The sequence below is a fragment of the Herpailurus yagouaroundi genome, unplaced genomic scaffold (genome assembly GCF_014898765.1).
Source record: "Herpailurus yagouaroundi ecotype Mexico unplaced genomic scaffold, PumYag 160, whole genome shotgun sequence".
Classification (NCBI taxonomy): Eukaryota; Metazoa; Chordata; class Mammalia; order Carnivora; family Felidae; genus Herpailurus; species Herpailurus yagouaroundi.
This window is the reverse complement of record NW_024412401.1, coordinates 28,184,578-28,204,387: the sequence shown is the minus strand read 5'-3', so window position 1 is coordinate 28,204,387 and position 19,810 is coordinate 28,184,578. Positions and strand designations below refer to the sequence as shown.

Sequence of the window (19,810 nt, the reverse complement as noted above, 5' to 3'; positions counted from 1 at the left end):
GACTGACCCACCAGGCACCCCACCAGTTATTTTAATGTAGGTGATGGCTTCCTTAATGATTTCCTTGTATCTCTTCTGGCTATAGAATAGCCCAGTAGAAGCCATTTTGTTAACACCAACAATTAGTTGTTTCTGACCCAGTGCATAAGGCAAAAGGGCATGTTCACAGATCTGACCTGCTTTAGATTCGCCAACATGATCAGCAACAATCAGAATAGCAGAGCCAGCCTGAGATGTGTCTATAATCATGTTTTGATAAAGTCTCTGTGTTCTGGGGCATCAGTGATACATTTGCTGATCTCAAATTTCCACAGGAAAATAGCAATGGTGATACCACGGTCATGTTCAGCTTTCAGTTTATCCAAGACCCAGGCATACCTAAAGGAGCCCTTCCCCATCTCAGCAGCCTCCTTCTCAAATTTTTTGATAGTTTGTTGATTCTACGACATTTGTAGATCACATGACCTGTGGTAGTAGAGTTGGAGAATCAATGTGTCCAATGACGATGATGTTGACACGAGTCTTTTCCCATTTTGGTTTAGGTTTAGGTTTAGTGGTGGTTTTCACAACACCTGAATTCTGGCAGCAAATCTGTTGTGCAGAAGTGAAGTTCAGTATTTTAATAGAGAACCCATAAATGGCTTTAGTTTCTTCACTCAAAGAGTGAAATGATGGGGGGCACCTGGGTGGCTCAGTTGAGCATCCAACTTTGGCTCAGGTCATGATCTCGTGGTCGGTGAGTTCGAGCCCTGTGTGGGGCTCTGTGCTGACAGCTCGGAGCCTGGAACCTGCTTTGGATTCTGTCTCCCTCTCTCTGCCCCTCCCCCACTCATGTGTGTGTGCTCGCTTGCTTTTTCTGTCAAAAATAAAACATTAAAAAAATGTTTTTAAAAAGTGAAATGATTGGTCTGGCTATGGTCTTCTCAGGTTTTATATAGTACTAATATATCAGTATAATTGGAATCAAAACCATCTGATCTAAAATGATAAATTCATTCTTTTGCAAAATTTAAATGGCTGCTTGTATCTACTAAATGATTTCCTGTAATATTCCTTACAATTGTTAGCTTATGACCCAAATTAGCTGATTTGTCAGTTATTAATACCTCTATAGATAGTTCAATTTTTGCCTCTCCCTTATCTAAGAAGTTTTCCCAGATCTATGGGAAAATTATGAAAAATAATTTTTCTGGCCCATTATTACTAATAGGTTTATTAGGGCATATCTACTTTAAATCCTGATAGAACAAGGTAGATCATAGATGAAAGCATAACATTAGATTCATACTTATATTTTAATACATAGTTTTTGGGTAATATTTATAAATAAATGGTTCTGAAGACCACATGTAATTTGTGTAATGTTAATAGCTTAAAACTGCTTTAATATTTGAAAAAAAATGTATATTCTAATAGTGTTAACTCTTTCTGACTGAATCATTTATATGCTCAATGATAGCTGCATGACTAAGTACAGCACAGTGTGAGGATCAGATTCCACATAATTTTTAGGAGCACTTTTGTTATTCTGATTTTTTAAAATATTTATTTATTTTTGAGAGAGAGACAGCGTGATCATGGGAGACAGAGAGGGAGACACAGAATCTGAAGCAGGTTCCAGGCTCTGAGCTGTCAGCACAGAGCCCGACATGAGGCTTGAACTCCCAAACCACGATATCATGACCTCAGCTGAAGTCAGACTCTTAACCGACTGAGCTGCCTAGGCTCCCTTGTTGTTCTGATTTCTAATCAAGACTGAAGACAGCTTCAAAATTCAACACCTCATTTTACCAAATATCAATGCCAGCATCAGTGCCAGTGTTTTCTTAACCTCATATCAATTCTGCCCTAAAATAAATTAAAGTTCTTGGATACTCGTTACCCACCTTCAGAGTTAACATCATAGTCATGGTACTGTTCTCAAAATTAAGATAAGTGGGGTGATACTATAAACACTGGTAAAATACTATTAACTAAAATACAAAATTTATTTGGATTTTGCTATCTTTCCTTTATTTTTTTTATTCCAAGATCTAATCCAGAACCCTACCTTGCAGTTAGCTGTCCTCTCTTAGTTGCCTCTGGTTTGTGACAGTTTCTGTCTTTTGTCTTTCATTACATTGACATTTCTGAAGAGCATTTGACACTTTTGAAAGTATTTTATAGAATGTCATTCAGTTTGAGTCTGATGTCTGGCTGATGTTTTCTCATGATTATGTTGAAGTTTTGAATTTTGGTAAAAAAATAGAAGAGATGGCCCCTGCTAATATGAATGGATCAGATCAACAGTTGCATGATGTCAGTATGCTTGTTATGCTGATATTAACTTTGATCTTTTGGTTAAGGTGATGTCTACCTAGTTTCTCCAACTGTATAGTTACAATTTTACCTCCGGTAATTAAGCAGTATAAGAGGGAAAATCATTTGAGGTTATACAAAATTCTATTTCTCTTTGTAATTTTATTCACTAATGTTGAGGGAAAATCATTTGAGGTTATACAAAATTCTATTTCTCTTTGTAATTTTATTCACTAATGTTGAACAATTATTACTGTGGGGTTCTGGTCTTTCTTCATTACATTTATAAAATAGAAAATTTAATGAAGAGTTTTATTTATACTGCCATGGACCCATCAATATTTGCTTTAATCTCTGGGTTATTATACAAAACTATCAATTCTTGTTTCTCAAATGTTTTAGATTTGGCCACTGAGAGCTCTTTCATATTGGCTTCTGTATCCCTTTGACATGCTGTCATCATTGTCCTCTTCTTCAACGTTTATTTATTTTTGGGACAGAGAGAGACAGAGCATGAATGGGGGAGGGGCAGAGAGAGAGGGAGACACAGAATCGGAAACAGGCTCCAGGCTCCGAGCCATCAGCCCAGAGCCTGACGCGGGGCTCGAACTCACGGACCGCGAGATCGTGACCTGGCTGAAGCCGGACGCTTAACCGACTGCGCCACCCAGGCGCCCCGTTTGTCCTCTTCTTTTATCAGTTCTTTATCTCTTGGCAATATTAAGATACTCCTGGTTTATGTTTATTTTCTTTATCTTTGCCTTAGAATCAACTGCTTCCAAGAGTCCCTGGTCCCTTTAATTGGGGGATTGTATTTAGAAACTAAGGTCTGTGCACTGGTTCACTAGTTGTACTAGTGCTACCTCAGTATCACTGCTCTAGGTTCTCTCGTTGGATACAGACAGGAAATGCTTCACACTTCTATATTTCTTTTATATACACACATATTTCTAAAAGGTGTGAAATCACACCAAACTCAAAATAACTAATAACTCCAAATAACTGATAACTCCAGATCTAATCCAGCACTTTGGGATTTATTATATCATTCTCTATTTGGTGATTTCTGACTTCTTCCATCAGTGGGAAACCTTTCATTTTCTAAAGTATATGTATTTATTTGTTACACATGTAATGTACAGTTGACCATGAAAAATACAGGGGTTAGGGGCACTGACATCACTCTAAGTCTAAAATTTGTGTGTAACTTTTAACCCACTTCCCCCACAGAATTTAACTGCTGGTAGCCTACTTTCTGCCAGCTTACCAATAACAGTTGATCGACACATATTTTGTATGTTACACGTATTATATAGTGTGTTCTTACAATAAAGTAAGCTAGAGAAAGGAAGATGTTAAGAAATTCATAAGGTAAATATATTTAGAGCGCTTTACTTTAGTGAAAAAAAAAATCTGTGTATAAGTGGACCCACACAGTTCAAACCCATGTTGTTCAAGGGTCAACTGTGTATCTCTATCTCTATATATTCATTGTGTTCAATTATGGCAGAAATGACGGCAATAGCTGGTAGCTGGTAGCTGTATAACAGATGTCAACAGTAAAAGGGACTAAGTACATTGAGATTCTGTGTTGAACCAGTGGGTTCAATTAAAAGATTGTTTGACTTCTTGACTTTTTCAGCTGTTTCTTAGCTCAGTAATTAAACAACCTAATGCCTTTGAGAGGATTTCAAGGTCCAATAAAAATGGAAACCTGTATCATCTGTAACCAAATTTTAACATTTAGTATTAGTATACCTCTAATAAAGTTTGTATTTGAAAGCATGCTTTGCCTATTCAGCAGGCAAAATTTAATAATAATGTTGATACTAGTAATAGCAATAAACACCTAAATTTGTATAATACCCCACAACTTCTCAAAGTACTTTAATATATTAAGCACTGTGTTGGCAGCGAAAAGAGACGGAATAGTTGTGTTACAAAATACCAGGTTCAAACATTGGCCAAATCCTGAGCTTATATTCACCAAGTAAGCACCGTTGTGGCACAGGGATTGTCATCTACTCTTTGATCATTTTGTACTTGTATTAGGATTCTATCAGAGAAGTAGAACTAGAAGAATCTGGACCTCCAAACACAAGCCAGAGTCCACGACTATGAGTGAAAATCCATACGGATTCTTGTTGCCTCTGACCTTGATGGTATGGCTGTCTTGTAGGAACCAGGACCTTCCTCTTGGAGCTGAATCTATAGCTGGGGTCAGAGAACAGAAGGAGAATCCAGAGGAAGACTTTGCGAATACCTCCAGCCAAAATGATGAGCCAGCAGGTAAGTGACAATGTGTGTGAGCTACTAAATAGCTGCCACTTCACTTCTGTCTTCCACAAAAACCTCCCATAGATGGAAACATACAAGAAAAGGCATTTGGGGAAATGCAGTTCAGCCTAGTAAAGCTGACGCTTTACAAAGCCATCATACAGTGCCTAATTGTTCTTTAGCAACCTTTGAGATTTTTTTTGCTTAGTTTAGTTTTTTTAGTGTAAAGCTAATAAAATTATAATGCTGTTATGAGGATTAAACTTATAAAAATATGCAAAGCATATATTTAAGTAGTTCACATATCTGATTTAGTAAAAATAAATCTTTTCTTCATATATGTAATTAGTATCAATGATTTCATTCACTGCCTTTTGAAAGAGTCAAGAAAAACTACAGCAATCAAGAGCTTTGAATTACTACCAAAAATAAATGTACACAATGAGTATATTTTAAAGATGAAGTCAAGAAAGACCTCTGTGGAAATTATTAAGAAAGAGAAAAGTTGATACTTCAGTTTGTATACATAAGTACATAATTTCTAAAACAATTCTTTGTGAATGTATAAATATACATTTGCAAATATTTAATTCTTTAGGTTCTGTACTTGTGAGATTAAGTGTTAAAAATATGTAATGTCTATCCTGAATACTAGTTGGCAATCAGGTAACTCCATTTCCCCCCTCCACCACCTTTCTTCCTTATCCCACAGAATCTTGATGTACTTCTGGATGTGACTGGATATAGTAAATGAAGTTACTAGTTCAGTTAGTTCAATTTTGCACCAGAGTTATTTAAGTTAAGATAATGCTAAAGAATAATAAGTGTATGGGGGTGCCTGTGTGGCCCAGTCGGGTGAGTAACCGACTTTGGCTCAGGTCATGATCTTGCAGTTTGTGAATTCGAGCCCCATATCGGTGTCTGTGCTGACTGCTCAGAGCCTGGAGACTGCTTCTGATTCTGTGTCTCCCTCTCTCTGCCCTTTCCCTGCTCATACTCTGTTTCTCTGTGTCTCTCAAAAATGAATAAACGTTAAAAAAATTTAAAAAAGAATAATAAATGTAGGTACTTTTGCTTTCCATATGTACCTGTTTTGTTTAAGTGGTATTTTTGTTTAAAATGCAAAATTATCAGTTATCTCTGTTTACCTTAATAATATTTAAATATCTGTGAGTTTTGGGTTTTTGTCTCTAGATAATATCAAAATTACCCTACAACATTAATCTTTTATATTGAAATATTGAGCATTATCTGGTTATGTTTTAATACCCTTGTTTATTCATCAAGTTACTAGATTAAAAAGTTAATGTTGTATGTGCAAAACTCATACAAATTGATAAGAAAAATACTTTGGAAGTGTGAGAAAAAGCAAGTTTGATAGAAAATTCACAAGAGATTTTAAAATATTAAAAATGGAAAAAATATTTCAACCTCATTTATAATTACTTGAACCATATGAAATTGCCATTCTTGTATATCAAAATCAGTCTATATTGATAATTTAGTATTTTTTAAACTAGTAATGTAAGAAGTTAAAATGAAATAGAAATTTTATTTGGTGTTTTAAATTACCAAATATAAAAAATAACATAACTAATGCTGATAAGGACAGGAAGTGTATTGTACTGAACAATATAATCATAGTAAATACAAACAACATTATTTTTCTGAAAGGAAATTTGTTACCTTATACCAGCAAATCAAAAATAATTATTTAGACAGAGAACAAGACCGAATATGGTGTGTATATGAACATGGTTTGTATAGGATGATAGCCAGATTCAAATCTTCGGTTGGCCATTAATTTTCTGTCTATCTTGTCTAGGTTTCTTAACCTCTATATGCTTCCATTTTCTCATCTGTAAAGAAGAAATAATTGTGGAATTAAATATCATGAATATGAAAAAAGCACAGTGTCTAACATATAATAAGTGATAAATTATTGGCAACATTCTAAATGAGTAGCAAGAAAAGAATAAATCAGAGTTCTTACACTAAATGAAGTAATAAACAGCCCTCTGTACTTAAATCATGACATATTTCTAAAGAAACAGAATAATCCTTTACATGAAGTGCAGTTAAAGCATGATTATATATAGTGTATATAATATGATTTCAATATGGAAATCTTCTAAAAATTAATAGTGGTTTTAAAAGGCTCAAAAATTTCAACTTGATCCAGATCACTTTGAAATGCTACAAAAATATTCATATACCAAAAATTCTTTAGATGTACTAGAAAGACAAAAAAAGTTGAAGTCATAACTAGAAGAAACTCTAGTGAATGTTTGTAACGTAGTGATATATTAGTCTGGGTTCTCCAGAGAAACAAAACCAGCAGGAGCTATATATACCTGTTATATTTGTTGAATTATTATAAGGAATTGACTCACATGCTTATGGAGGCCCAGAAGTCCTAAGATCTGAAGTCAGCAAGCTGAAGAACCAATGATATTGATACCAGGCTGGGTCTGAAGGCCTGAGAACCAGGAAAACTGATGGTATAAGACTTGGTCCAGGATGTTGTTAGAGACTGACAAGGCTGTAAGAGAAAAGGAAAAGCTGTGCTCCTGGTATGTAATGTACATATTTTCCATAGGAATAGCACGGACTAAAATATTTTTAAAACCTTAGATCTTGAATCCTATTAATTAGTGTATAAGTTTCACTTAGGAAAATTACCTAACAGTGTTGTGAAGTGTTAGATTTTGAAGGAAACAAGCCATGATTTATAGGAAAACATCACCTAAAGTCTGCTGAATTTAGATTATCTGGCATTTCAATTTGTTTTTTACCCTGTTCTCAAGGTTACCATATTTAGTTAGTGGTCATAAATCAGATTCATAAGGCAATCTGTTATTCTTATTACATAGTGGGTGAGGTTTTTCTACCATTTTTTCTTACATTGTTTCAATAAAGAAGTACACACTGAAATAATTTATTAACAATACAGCTTCCGTTATGCAGGGTTAGTTTATATGAACAAGTTTAACACTGTTGATTAGCATAATTGCTTATTTTAGAGGCAAATGAGCAATTAGTATTAATGTATTAACAGTAGTGTCTTAGGGAGATTAGGGCTGCTATACCAAAATACTATAGACTGGGTGGCTTATACATAGCAGAAATTGATTGCTTACCATTCTGGAGGTGGAAAGTCTAAGATCAAGGTGCTGGCATGGTCAGATTCTAGGGAGGACTTTCTTACAGGTTGCAGATTGCTGACTTCTCTTTGTATCTTTACATGGTGGAAGTTGGTGAGAGAATTCTCTCAGACCTCTTTTATAAGGCCGTGGTTCTCATTTATGAGGTTTCTAACTTCATGATTTAATCACCTCCTAAAGGCTCCATCCCCCAGTGCCATCATCTTGGGAATTAGGATTTCAACATATAAATTTGGGAGAAACAAATACTCAATATAAAGTTTGTTGATGTGTTCTTACATAATTATCTAAATGAATTGTTCTTGAATGTACAGCCATACATATAGGTATACACAGAATCATCTGTTGTGGTAGGCAAGTGTGAAAAATTAAAAAAAAAAACTAATACTTATTGTAGATACATTTTTTAACATTTAAAGCATTTTTCATTTACAACAATGAAATCTTTGGCTTACTACTAAAGCTAAGGCTACCTTAGAAAACACAACTTGTGGATATTTAACTTGTGGTAAAGTCTGTAATTTGTGGTAAAAATGTATAAAATCAACGAGATGCCTGGGTGGCTCAGTTGGTTAAGTCTCTGACTTTGGCCCAGGTCATGATCTCATGATTCACAAGTTCAAGCCCTGATCTGTGTTGACAGCTCTGAGTCTGGAGCCTGCTTCACATTCTGTATCTCCCGTTTTCTCTACCCTCCCCCCCTCAAAAATAAGTAAACATTAGAAAAAAAAAATTTTAACATATTTTTGAGGTGTCAGTTTATTTTACAATTCAGAATATGCTAGTCTGTAGAAACCAACAGTATATAAATGAATTTAGTGGGGTTATTTAACCATTTTAAAGTCAATTTCGAGTAGTATGGAACTGGGCACTGTGGAAGAATATAATATGGAGTTATTTGTACTTTTTCATCATTTCTACATCATCATATGCATTTAAACGTATAGAATGCATAAGACACATTGACTTAATGCATAGTTGTGCTTCAAATAAAATAATTGAGCAGAATTTGGACCTTACTTAGCTCCAACCTTTACCCAGGAATACGTGATTGATCATATGATAGGGCTGACTGTCCACCAGAAGTCTGTCCACCCTGCCATCATACAGTGCTGTTACTGGATAGCTGTTCATGTTCTATCTCTCTTGTACTTAGAAATTTTCATGTGCCTGAGTTATAGTGAGTGGAATAGAAACAGTGGTAATGTGCATCAGTTATGGCTCTGGAAAAATAAAATCCTTTTCATTCTGCAATGGTCTTTCTCTTTCTGGCCAACTTCAGTGTACCCTGTAGGTTAATCTTGAAATCTGTGCATTGAAGATGGCAGTCTGTCAACATAGATGCCTGAATTAAAGCATGGATGTGGGTAGTCCAAAACCTGGTTATTTTCCCAGTAAGGTTTTGTTAGAAATAATGAATTTGTGTGTACATGTGTGGGATGTTAAGCCACTGAAATTCAGTGACTACACAGATTCTGCTTATATTTTGCAAGCCTCAATTGGACAACATTTACTGCTGTTAATTGTTTAAAATGTTGAAAGGATTGAGCAGAAGATTTATGCATTATAACTACTTCTAATGGAGTGTGTATGTACATGTGCACATGTCTGCACACGAACACTTGATACGGAGTTATTTCAATTACCACCAAATCTGATTAAGAAAAAAAGTTAATTCTAATCCCCGGGTACATCTACTATAGAAGATCTCAGGTCTTTAGGGAGAGTCAGGCTGTGGCCAGATAATTAAACAGATAACTACCTAGAATTTTAATTGCTATGTTATAATATATTATACCATAATAAGTGCTGGAGATACAAGTGAGATCTCATCTCTGCTCTAAATATGGGAAAAATGAATACTATGTGGGAAAATGTAAATGACATGGGAACTAAAATATGGTGAATAGTATTGTGGATAGTAAAGTGAAAGTTTTTTCATAAAGGGAGATTAGAACAAGGAAAGTTAAGGAGACAAGTTTGCCTTATGTTTAGAGAACACTACTTAAATGCATTTGCAAACATAAGGAAGTCAGACAAGGCCAGCTTTGAAAGAATAATCCAGTGAAGTATGGAGAACTTTCTTAAAAAAAAAAAAAAAAAAAAAAAAAAGAAAGAAAGAAAAGAAAGGAAATCTTTGATTAGGTTTCAGATTTAAATGTTTTTTAACGTTTATTTATTTTTGAGACAGAGACAGATCATGAATGGGGGAGGGTCAGAGAGAGAGGGAGACACAGAATCCGAAGCAGGCTCCAGGCTCCAAGCTTTCAGCACGAGCCTGACATGGGGCTCGAACCCACGGACCGCGTAATCATGACCTGAGCCAAAGTCGGACGCTTAACCGACTGAGCCACCCAGGCGTCCCGGTTTCAGATTTTAAACATGCAAATTATCCTTTGGGAAACAGCTTTTAAAGGAAGGTATATCAATTCTTGAGAGCTAAAGATAACTGTAGTTTAGGAGCATAAATTTCTGGGAAGCCATAATGAATTTATAAAGGAAACACCAGACAAGAGAGTCACTGTAATTCATAAGGATTTGAAGATACCTGGTTTAAAGATACATATATTTTTGCAGATTATTTTCTAAATTGAAAATATGCAGAACAGCTAAAATTAACATTTTAATGAATTGTGTAACATATAAGACTGTAACCCCTTCTTATTTGTCAAATAAATCTAGATCCAAGTATAAATTAGAGGGAATAGGAAATACACAGGTGAGAGATTATATTTTTCAAAAATCGCTGTAGAAATATTTATGTTCCTACTTACCCTTATGGAGCAATGCCAGTCCTCCATCAATAGATTGGGTCTACTTTTCCTTCCCTATGTATTGGGTAGGCTTGTGATTCTTCCCCACAATGGAGTATGGTGGCCGTTATGTTACATGATTTATGAGGCTACATTTTATAAAGAAAACCACATATGGCTTCTTCTTGGCAAGGTTGTGTATTCTTGCTTGCCCTCTGCACTCATAGTTTCTTGATACACTTGGAACTCACTTGGCCATCAGATCCTTAAGAAGCCCATGCTGTATCATGTGGAAAGACAACATGGAAAAACCCATATTTAGAAGAACCGAGGTACCCATCTCATATCTAACATCATCCTCCAGTCATTTAAGGGAATTCTCCTCACATTATTCTAGCTCCTACTCTTTGAGTCTTTTGTTTGAATCTCCAGACATTCTGAAGCAGAATCAAGTCATTTCCCCTGCACCCAGCTGAAACTGTAGACCCGTAGTATTCATAAATATAACAAATGGTTGTTTTACTGCACTAAGGTTCAGTAAAGGTGCTACTGTCTCACTTTCTTCACTTCTTATGTGACTTGGAAAGCAGAAGTTAAACTTTCCTCTCTTTTTTTTTATGTCTGAGTTTTAAATGAGAGGATTTTGGGATGTTAACAAAATAAAGCTTTCATTGTTTAACTTAGCATATTCATCTATACATTTTATAAACATAAAACTTATAATTTAAAATCCTTAAAATTACTAAAATCTTCCTTCTGTCTTGCCTTTTTCTTCATTATTATTTATTCACTAGGGGCATTCATTATCTATGACTATGTAAAAAAAATTATCACAAAGTTAGGAGCTTGAAATGATACCCATTTATTATTTCACAATTTGTGTGTGTTAGAAGTCTGGGTAACGACTTACACGGATTCTCTGCTAAGGATATCATGAGGCTGAAACCAGGCTACATACTCATCTGGAAGCTTGAGCAGGAAATGATCTACTTCTAGGCATCCTAAGATTACAGGCAGAACCCATTTCTTTTCAATTGTCTGATGCATTGACACTTATGTATTTTAAGCCAGCAACAAATAAAAAGTGTGTATCTCTGCTTATTTGAGTGCCTGATCTCTACAAGATGTTTTGAAGGGTTTCTCTAATTAGGTCAGGCTTACAAAGGACAATCTCCACTTTAAATAACTTAAAGTTAGATGTTCTACCCAGACTCAAGAAGAGTTTGGCATGGGTACTAGAGTGTAAGAATCATGAGGACCACTATAGTGTGTGTTTTCCATAATAGGTAAGTGAATTCTTACTTACTCAATATTTCATTCTCAGTCAAGACATAAAATCTTGATTTCTTTGGCAAATATTTGTAAAACTCTACTATGACCAAAGGTCCAATATTTGTTAACATACGATCATCATGATGAAAAGTACTGCTCTAAATTTCATGAATGTCAAACAGTTTTTCATTCAAATTTTATAAAACTCCATAATTTAATAAATACAATTGAAAATAGAAACTTCTGTGGCATTAGGGGCAAAAGAATCTGAATTCAAAGTCTAGCTTTGGGGGGCTGCCTGAGTGGCTCAGTCAGTTAAGTGTCTGACTTCAGCTTAGGTCATGATCTCATAGTTCGTGGGTTCGAGCTGCAGTCGAGCTCTGTGCTGACAGCTCAGAGCTTGGAGCCTGCTAAGGATTCTGTGTCTCCCTCTCTCTCTCTGCCCTTCTCCTGCTCATGCTCTGTCTCAAAACTAAAGAAACATTAAAAAAAAAAAATTTTTTTTAAAGTCTAGCTTTGGGTCTACCCATTGTGTGTCTTTGTACAAAATGTCTTATCTCTCAGAACCTCAGATTTCTTATCTGCAATTAGCATATTTTATTTCTGTGTCAGTATGGGTGGATTCAAAGCAATCTAAATTATAAGTTTTGCTTCTGGCTACTAAAAACTGGTATGTGAAATATAGTTGCATGTGTATATAGTATATGTATATTATGCATATATGTATATGTATATATATGTAAAAATATACTATGTATTATGAGACTTATACATATATATAACTGGAAAGTCAGAAAAAGTTTCCAACCTAATATTATATCTTTATTTCATTGGGTAATTTTTCATTTATTATACTGTGCCAAAATGACATCATATTCTGCTTTCTATTTTTATCACCATTTCATACTGAAAAGTACAAATATAAACAATAAATCTTGTCTTTTCAGGTAGAACAAAGTTACCTTCCTTTTAAAAAAAATTCCTTCTCTTTTTTTAATGTTTCTTTTTTTATTTTAAGAGAGAGAGAGAGAGAGAAAGAGGGAGAATGAATAAATGTGAGCATTGGAGGGGCAGAGATATAGGGAGAGAGAATTCCAAGCCGGCTTAACACTGTCACCGCTGAACCCTATGCGGGGCTTGATCTCACAAACTGTGAAATCAAGAGTCAGACACTTAACTGACTGAGCCACGTATGGAGAAATAGTAAGGAGACAGATTTCAAGTTAAAGGGAAGAAGAGCATTCTAATAGTGAAATCTGCCTCACTATACCAATCTAGAAAAGTTTCAGATTAACCAACCTGATGTTACGATAAAAATTGTATCTTTGGAATCTTGGGGAAACTACTGTTTCCATCTGGGAATTCCTGGTAGTTTCTAAGATCTTTCATGAATTATAAAGCCAAGTTTTGTTTAGCCTTTTTGGTGAATAAATTTTGCACTACCGTTCAAAAGGGCAGTCAGCATAATCCAGAAGTCCTCCCTTAGGGTGTATTTTGTTTATTCCTGATAACTGTGAGTTACATTCAGCCCATCATGGATGGTTTTATAGAGACACACTATGAACAACATATGAAAGTATGTTACATATGCTTTTTATTGCTAATGTCCTCTCTTTTATGGTGTAATTGGTAGTGTTTTATTATTTTATTCCATGCTCTCAGTATTGATGATTCTGAAGTCAGAAGTGGCTCTAGAGATTTCAACTGTAGTTTGAGGATCTTCATTCTTGTATTCTGCTATTGACATCATTCAGCTACACTTTGTGTGCTTCTATCTGGCATGCTGTCAACAATCAAGTCCTAGCTATACTCCAATTCAAATACCAGAGAATGTATTTCATTTGTAAGTATTAGCTGGGCATTGCGTTTTATTCTAGGCTGCATATTAGGTCATTGATCATCATTCAGTCACCCTTGGTCCACTCTGCTGATGTGGTTTAAAGTCAGTGTCCCCTTCTTTACACTGATTTCTTCAGTGGATGTCTGTTATTGAAAAGTTTTACATAAGAAGCTGTGTAAGAAATAATTGCATATGTTCAGTTGAGTGAACTATTGTTTACCATATGTGATAATCATTCATTTATTTTTTTTTAAATTTTTTTTTCAACGTTTATTTATTTTTTTGGGGACAGAGAGAGACAGAGCATGAACAGGGGAGGGGCAGAGAGAGAGGGAGACACAGAATCGGAAACAGGCTCCAGGCTCTGAGCCATCAGCCCAGAGCCTGACGCGGGGCTCGAACTCACGGACTGTGAGATCGTGACCTGGCTGAAGTCGGACGCTTAACCGACTGCGCCACCCAGGCGCCCCGATAATCATTCATTTAATAAGCAATGACTTCTACTAGGGCCAAGATCTATGTAGGTGTCTCCAAAAATCTTTTGCCCTTTAATATCAAAGTAGTAGAAATTGTATTCAATAATCATGACACAGATGCTACCGAGATGGAAGAATTTTCTACAGTATGTCTCAGTCCTTCGTTATATCCCAAAAGTGTGTCTCATTGTAGTGACCAGAATTCCAGCAAGTAAAACAGCATGTCACCCCCATAGTTGGACTCAGTAAATCAACATAATTTGGCCCAACAGCGGAAGGGAAAATGTCTTAATTACATGATAGAAAGGTAGTATTTTGAAGTCCTTTACTGTGCATTCTTAAGGAATTTTTAATAACAGATTTGACAGTAAGTGGTTATTGCTTTGTGTGTTTATTTTAGAATCTAGTCTTAATGTAAGATTTACTTTTGACTAACCCAGGAATAAGATGTTCCAGTATTTTCTTTATCTGGGCACCTAGTACATGGCAGAATTTTATTTAGTGAGAAAGCTTCCAGTTTCTTCTTTAACCAGGTGGATATTGAATTTCACCCTAATTTTCCAGCTGGTTAAAGACCTAAATGTAAAATAATACTTTATTGTAAAACTGTAAGAGAATATAAATACCTTAAAGTGGAAAACTTAATTTTAGAGATATTTTATGAAAAAGCATGATTCAAAAAATAAAATATTGATATATTTTACTGTGTCGAAAACAATTTCTGTTGGGTGAAAGATACAATATGTAACATTGTAATATATACAATATATATTGTGTATAATATATATATATTGTATATATTGTAACATTGTATATATTGTACATATATACATATATACAATATGTGTATATATATACAATATGTACATATTTATATGTGTATATATACATATACATTGTGTATATATTGTAATATATTTTATATATATCATATATATTATAATATTGTAAAATTATAACAATGTTAAAGGACAAGTCATAGAGTGGAGAAATGATAATATATCTACATTATCATATGTATGACTGGAGAGGATATATATTCAAAATAGGTTTTTGAAACTACATGATAAATAATAATCTAACAGAAAAGGGAAACTTACAAGAATTACTGAGAAACAGGAAACCAGAAAAGTAAATAAACATTTCAAAAATACTCAACTTTGCATGAAATAAGTAGAAGAAAAACTCTACAATAAGCCACTCTTTCAAATTTATCAGAGAGCAACAATCAGAAAGTTTGGCAAATATCAAAGAAGGAAAAAAACAATTCCTTTGAGTGTCTATGTTGGAAATATCATGCTGAAGAGCATTTAACAATGTGTTGTGAAGGTGAAGGTGTAAATTACTTATGACTCAATAAACCAACTTCTAGTTAGATACCCTAAAGAAAGTGTTATGCACATGCAGCAGGATTCATTCCAGAACTGAATTCGCCTATATATGCCATCAATAGGTAATTGAATAAAGATATTGTGGAATTTTTACAAATGGAACATTGCATGAAGTTAGAATGTATTACATAATATGTAGCAAGTGACTAAAGCATGTTGGAAAATGATATATCAATATCCTTAAAATGTTACAGTATATGTATACATTTTCATTAATACATATTTCATGGAAAAATAGAAATATATGCAAGAAAATTACTCAAAGATATGGAAATAAAGTAGAACGCAAGAGGTTTTAATTTTTTCTTGGGGGGGGGGAGGGTGTGGTGTGAAGCACGTGTGATGACACCCCAACATTTGTTAATTATTAGTGGCCAAAACATAGGTGATTTGGGATTTCTATCCACTTTATTTTTTTGATTTTTTAAAAGCTTTTATTTAAATTCCAGTTAGATTACATACTGCACATTAGCTTCAGGTGTATAATTTAGTGATTCAACACTTTTATACAACTCTGGTACTCATCACAAATGCCCTCTATAATCTCCATCACCTATTTACCCCATTCCCCCACCTGCCTCCCTTCTGGTAACTATCAGTTCTCTATAGTTAAGAGTTTATTTCTTGCTTTGCCTCTCTCTCTCTCTCTCTCTCTCTCTCTCTCTCTCTCTCTCTCTCTCTCTCTTTATCCCTCTGCTTATTATGTTTCTTTAAAAAAAATTTTTAATATTTATTTTTGAGAGAGAGAGCGCAAGTGAGCACGAGATGGGGAGGGGCAGAGAGTGAGGGAGACACATAATCGGAAGCAGGCTCCAGGCTCTGAGCTGTCAGCACAGAGCCGAGCCTACGTGAGGCTTGAACTCACAGACTGCGAGATCCTGACCTGAGCTGAAATCCAGTCAGATGCTTATCCGACTGAGCCACCCAGGCACCTCTCTTTTCTTCTCTTTCTTAAATTCCACTATATTGTCTCTAACTCTGTATATTCAGTTTAAAAAATTACTTAACAGGAACCCATGGGGGAGGGGAAGGAAAAAAAAAAGAAAAAGAGGTTAGAGTGGGAGAGAGCCAAAGCATAAGAGACTGTTGAGAACTGAAAGCAAACTGAGGGTTGATGGGGGGTGGGAGGGAGGAGAGGGTGGGTGATGGGTATTGAGGAGGGCACCTTTTGGGATGAGCACTGGGTGTTGTATGGAAACCAATTTGACAATAAATTTCATATATAAATAAAAAAAAATTACCTTTCAAGGGAACATTTTTGTTCCAGGAAGAGTTAAGTGCCTCTGCTTAGTTATGAAATGTAGGAGAGATAGGCATTCTCTCTTCTTGAGTAAGTGTATATGAATAAGTACTTATTTCATAAAGATAGGCCAGTAGTGTACAGAGAAGTTGCTTAGGGAACACGTAGTCAAAATTATTTTGGGGTCCAGAAACTTAAAAGGAAAAGATACAAGCAGTTACTTTTTCCATTTCTCAAGTGGTTTATGCTCTTTTTGAAAGAATTTCCACTGGTTTAAAAAAGAAGGAGAAGGAGACGGGAAGGTCCCTTTGTTCATCAGTAGTAATTACAATGTGGGGTTTGGGAGTCCAGACTGATCTGTTTACTCCACATTAGAGACTGAGAACTGTTGGAGTGGAGTGTTCTGACCAACCTGTGACTAAGGCTCAAAGTTGCTCCACAAAATTATTTTTGTGTGTGCTCATATGTCTGGAAAACTCACCAGTTTATTAGGGTAAAATGATAGAGCTCAAAATAAAACAAAAAGAAGCACAAATATGAGGTACTTCTGCAACAAGTGTGAAAAGATCGGGAGTGATCTAACCATTTTCCTATAAGGATATTCATTTTGCTGGAGTTCTATTGCTCTTCAGTTTATAGAAGAAATCTGCTAATGTGAAATAATTTTAAATTCTTCACTGCCATGATTTTTAGAGAGGAGTATGCTGTTTCTTATCTGAAATTTAGACATTTGATCACATGTTTAAAGAGAAGCAGGGATCATATATTCAGTTTGTTTGCCCTTTTACTAAGTATTAATATAGGCTTCACAGTTATTGTGACATAATGTTGACCATATTAATTAATGAAACAAAGCTTACAGAAGTGAAGCCGTCTGCCTGTAGTTTTGCGGCAAAGTGCTTATAGGTAGGACATATTTGTTGAATGAGTAAACAAATATTTATGACCCAAAGTTGTGGTTTAAAGCAAGGGCTGGCTTTGTGATTCATGCTCTCCAACGGTAACTCACAGTTGACATTTTATATATATATTCTAAAATTCTGATTGTATTCCCTTAAGATCAATAGCTACCATTAGAAATATTCTTCCATTTAATTCACAGGATGTTCAGATGTTGGGTGCTGTATAGGGAATTTTGTATGCCTGAATAAAGCCATGAATTTCATTTCAAAAGTCACCTAAGATTCTCAAGAATGTCTGAGATCTGAAACATGCCAGTGAACATTGAGGATGGTTTTAAAAGTACATATTCAGTCAGACTTTTGGAGCAAAACTTCTTGAGGATAGAAAATATTAAAAATCTTACTCTCTAATTTATGAGTTTTTAGGAATTGTATGCTTCCAGAACTTGTTTTGTGCATTATGTAGTTTTTTGAGTAGAGCATCAATCACGTCAAACAATTTGGGATCATTGTAGTAATAATTTGCTTTCGATTCCCACATATTAATCTTTAGAGCTTATCTGCTGAGTCAATAATTTTGAAATCACCTTTTGCAGTAATTAGAACATGCAATAGAGATTTGTGCAAATGAATGCACTGAAAAGTTTTATGTGGTGGTTATTATAGCCATACCTCATCTCACTTTTCTTGGCTGTACTTGAAGGTGGGATTCCAGACTCATGTCTGTGCACTAGTGAAAGAGACATTTCTGAGAGAGGTCTTCTGGCTAGAATCTGAAAATCTTTTGAGAAGACCAAACAATACTGTTTTTGTTCTGTTTTGTTTTGTTTTGTTTTTTGAAGGGAAAGATTCAAGATTGAAAAGTAGCTCAGGTAGGACATCACTGATATTTTTTTCCCTTTTAATTGAAGTATATGTGACACACACTGTTAGATTAATTTCAGGTGTAAAACATAACGCTTTGACAACTCTGTAGTTATACTATGCTCACCACAACTGTAGCTACCATTTGTTACCGTACAATGTTATTACAGGACCATTGACTACATTTCTTATGCTGTGCCTTTCAACATTGTGGCTTATTCATTTTATAACTGGAAGTCTATAATTCTCACTCTCCTTCACACTTTTTTTCCTGTCCCCCTATTTCCCCTCTCTCTGGTAACCAGCAGTTTGTCCCTCTATTTATGCGTCTGTTTCTCCTTTTGTTTGTCTGTTTTGTTTTTGAGATTCTACATATAAGTGAAATTATACGGTATTTGTCTTTCTCTGTCTGACTTGTTTTATGTTGTATAATGCCCTCCAGGCATTTATGTCACAAATGGAAGAGCTCATCCTTTTTTATGGCTGTACAGTGTGTGTGTGTGTGTGTGTGTGTGTGTGTGCTATATCTTCTTTATCCATTCATCTGTGGATGGACATTAGATTGCTATGATATCTTCGCTATGGTGATTAATGCTGCATTAAACATAGAGGTGCATGTATCTCTTCAAATTAGTGTTTTCATTTGCTTTGGGTAAATACCCAGTAATGGAATTATTGGATTGTATGGTATTAAAAAAAAAAATTAAGAGCCTTCATAATGTTTTCCACAGTGGCTGCACCAGTTTGCATTCCCACCAACAGTGCACAAAGGTTCCTTTTACTCTACATCCTTTGTTGACACTTGTTATTTCTTGTCTTTTTGTCCTAGCCATTCTGACAAGTGTAAGATGATATCTCACTGTGATTTTGATATTCATTTCCCTGATGATAAGTAATATTATTGAGCATCTTCATGTGTCTGTTGGCCATCTGAATGTCTTCTTTGCAAAAAAGGTCTTTTCAGGTCCATTTTTTTTCAGTTGGATTATTTGTGTTGGTTTTTTTATATCTATATATATTGAGTTGTATAAGTTCTTTATATTTTTGGACCACTTGTTGGGTATATCATTTGCAAATGTCTTCTCCTATTCATTAGGTTGTTTTTTTTTTCACTTTGTTGATGGCTTCTTTCGCTGTGCAAATGCTTTTTATTTTGTTGTACTCCCAATAGTTAATTTTTGCTTTTTCTTTTCTTTGTCCTAGAAGACGTATCTAGAAAAGTGTTACTAAGACTGATGTCAAACAGACTATTACCTATGTTCTGTTCTTGGAGTTTTATGGTTTCAGGTCTCATACTTGGGTCTTTAATTCATTTTGAATTTATTTTGTGTAT

The 19,810-nt window shown here is 34.9% G+C and overlaps 1 long non-coding RNA gene across 1 annotated transcript; it reads left to right on the top strand.

Annotated features, from left to right (window-relative positions):
• Positions 1-297: 297 nt before the first annotated feature.
• On the top strand, positions 298-16,373 carry LOC121034420 (uncharacterized). The gene is made up of 4 exons (XR_005792417.1): positions 298-433; positions 15,751-15,763; positions 15,806-15,810; positions 16,360-16,373. It is a non-coding gene; the product is annotated as an uncharacterized LOC121034420 (long non-coding RNA).
• Positions 16,374-19,810: the final 3,437 nt, after the last annotated feature.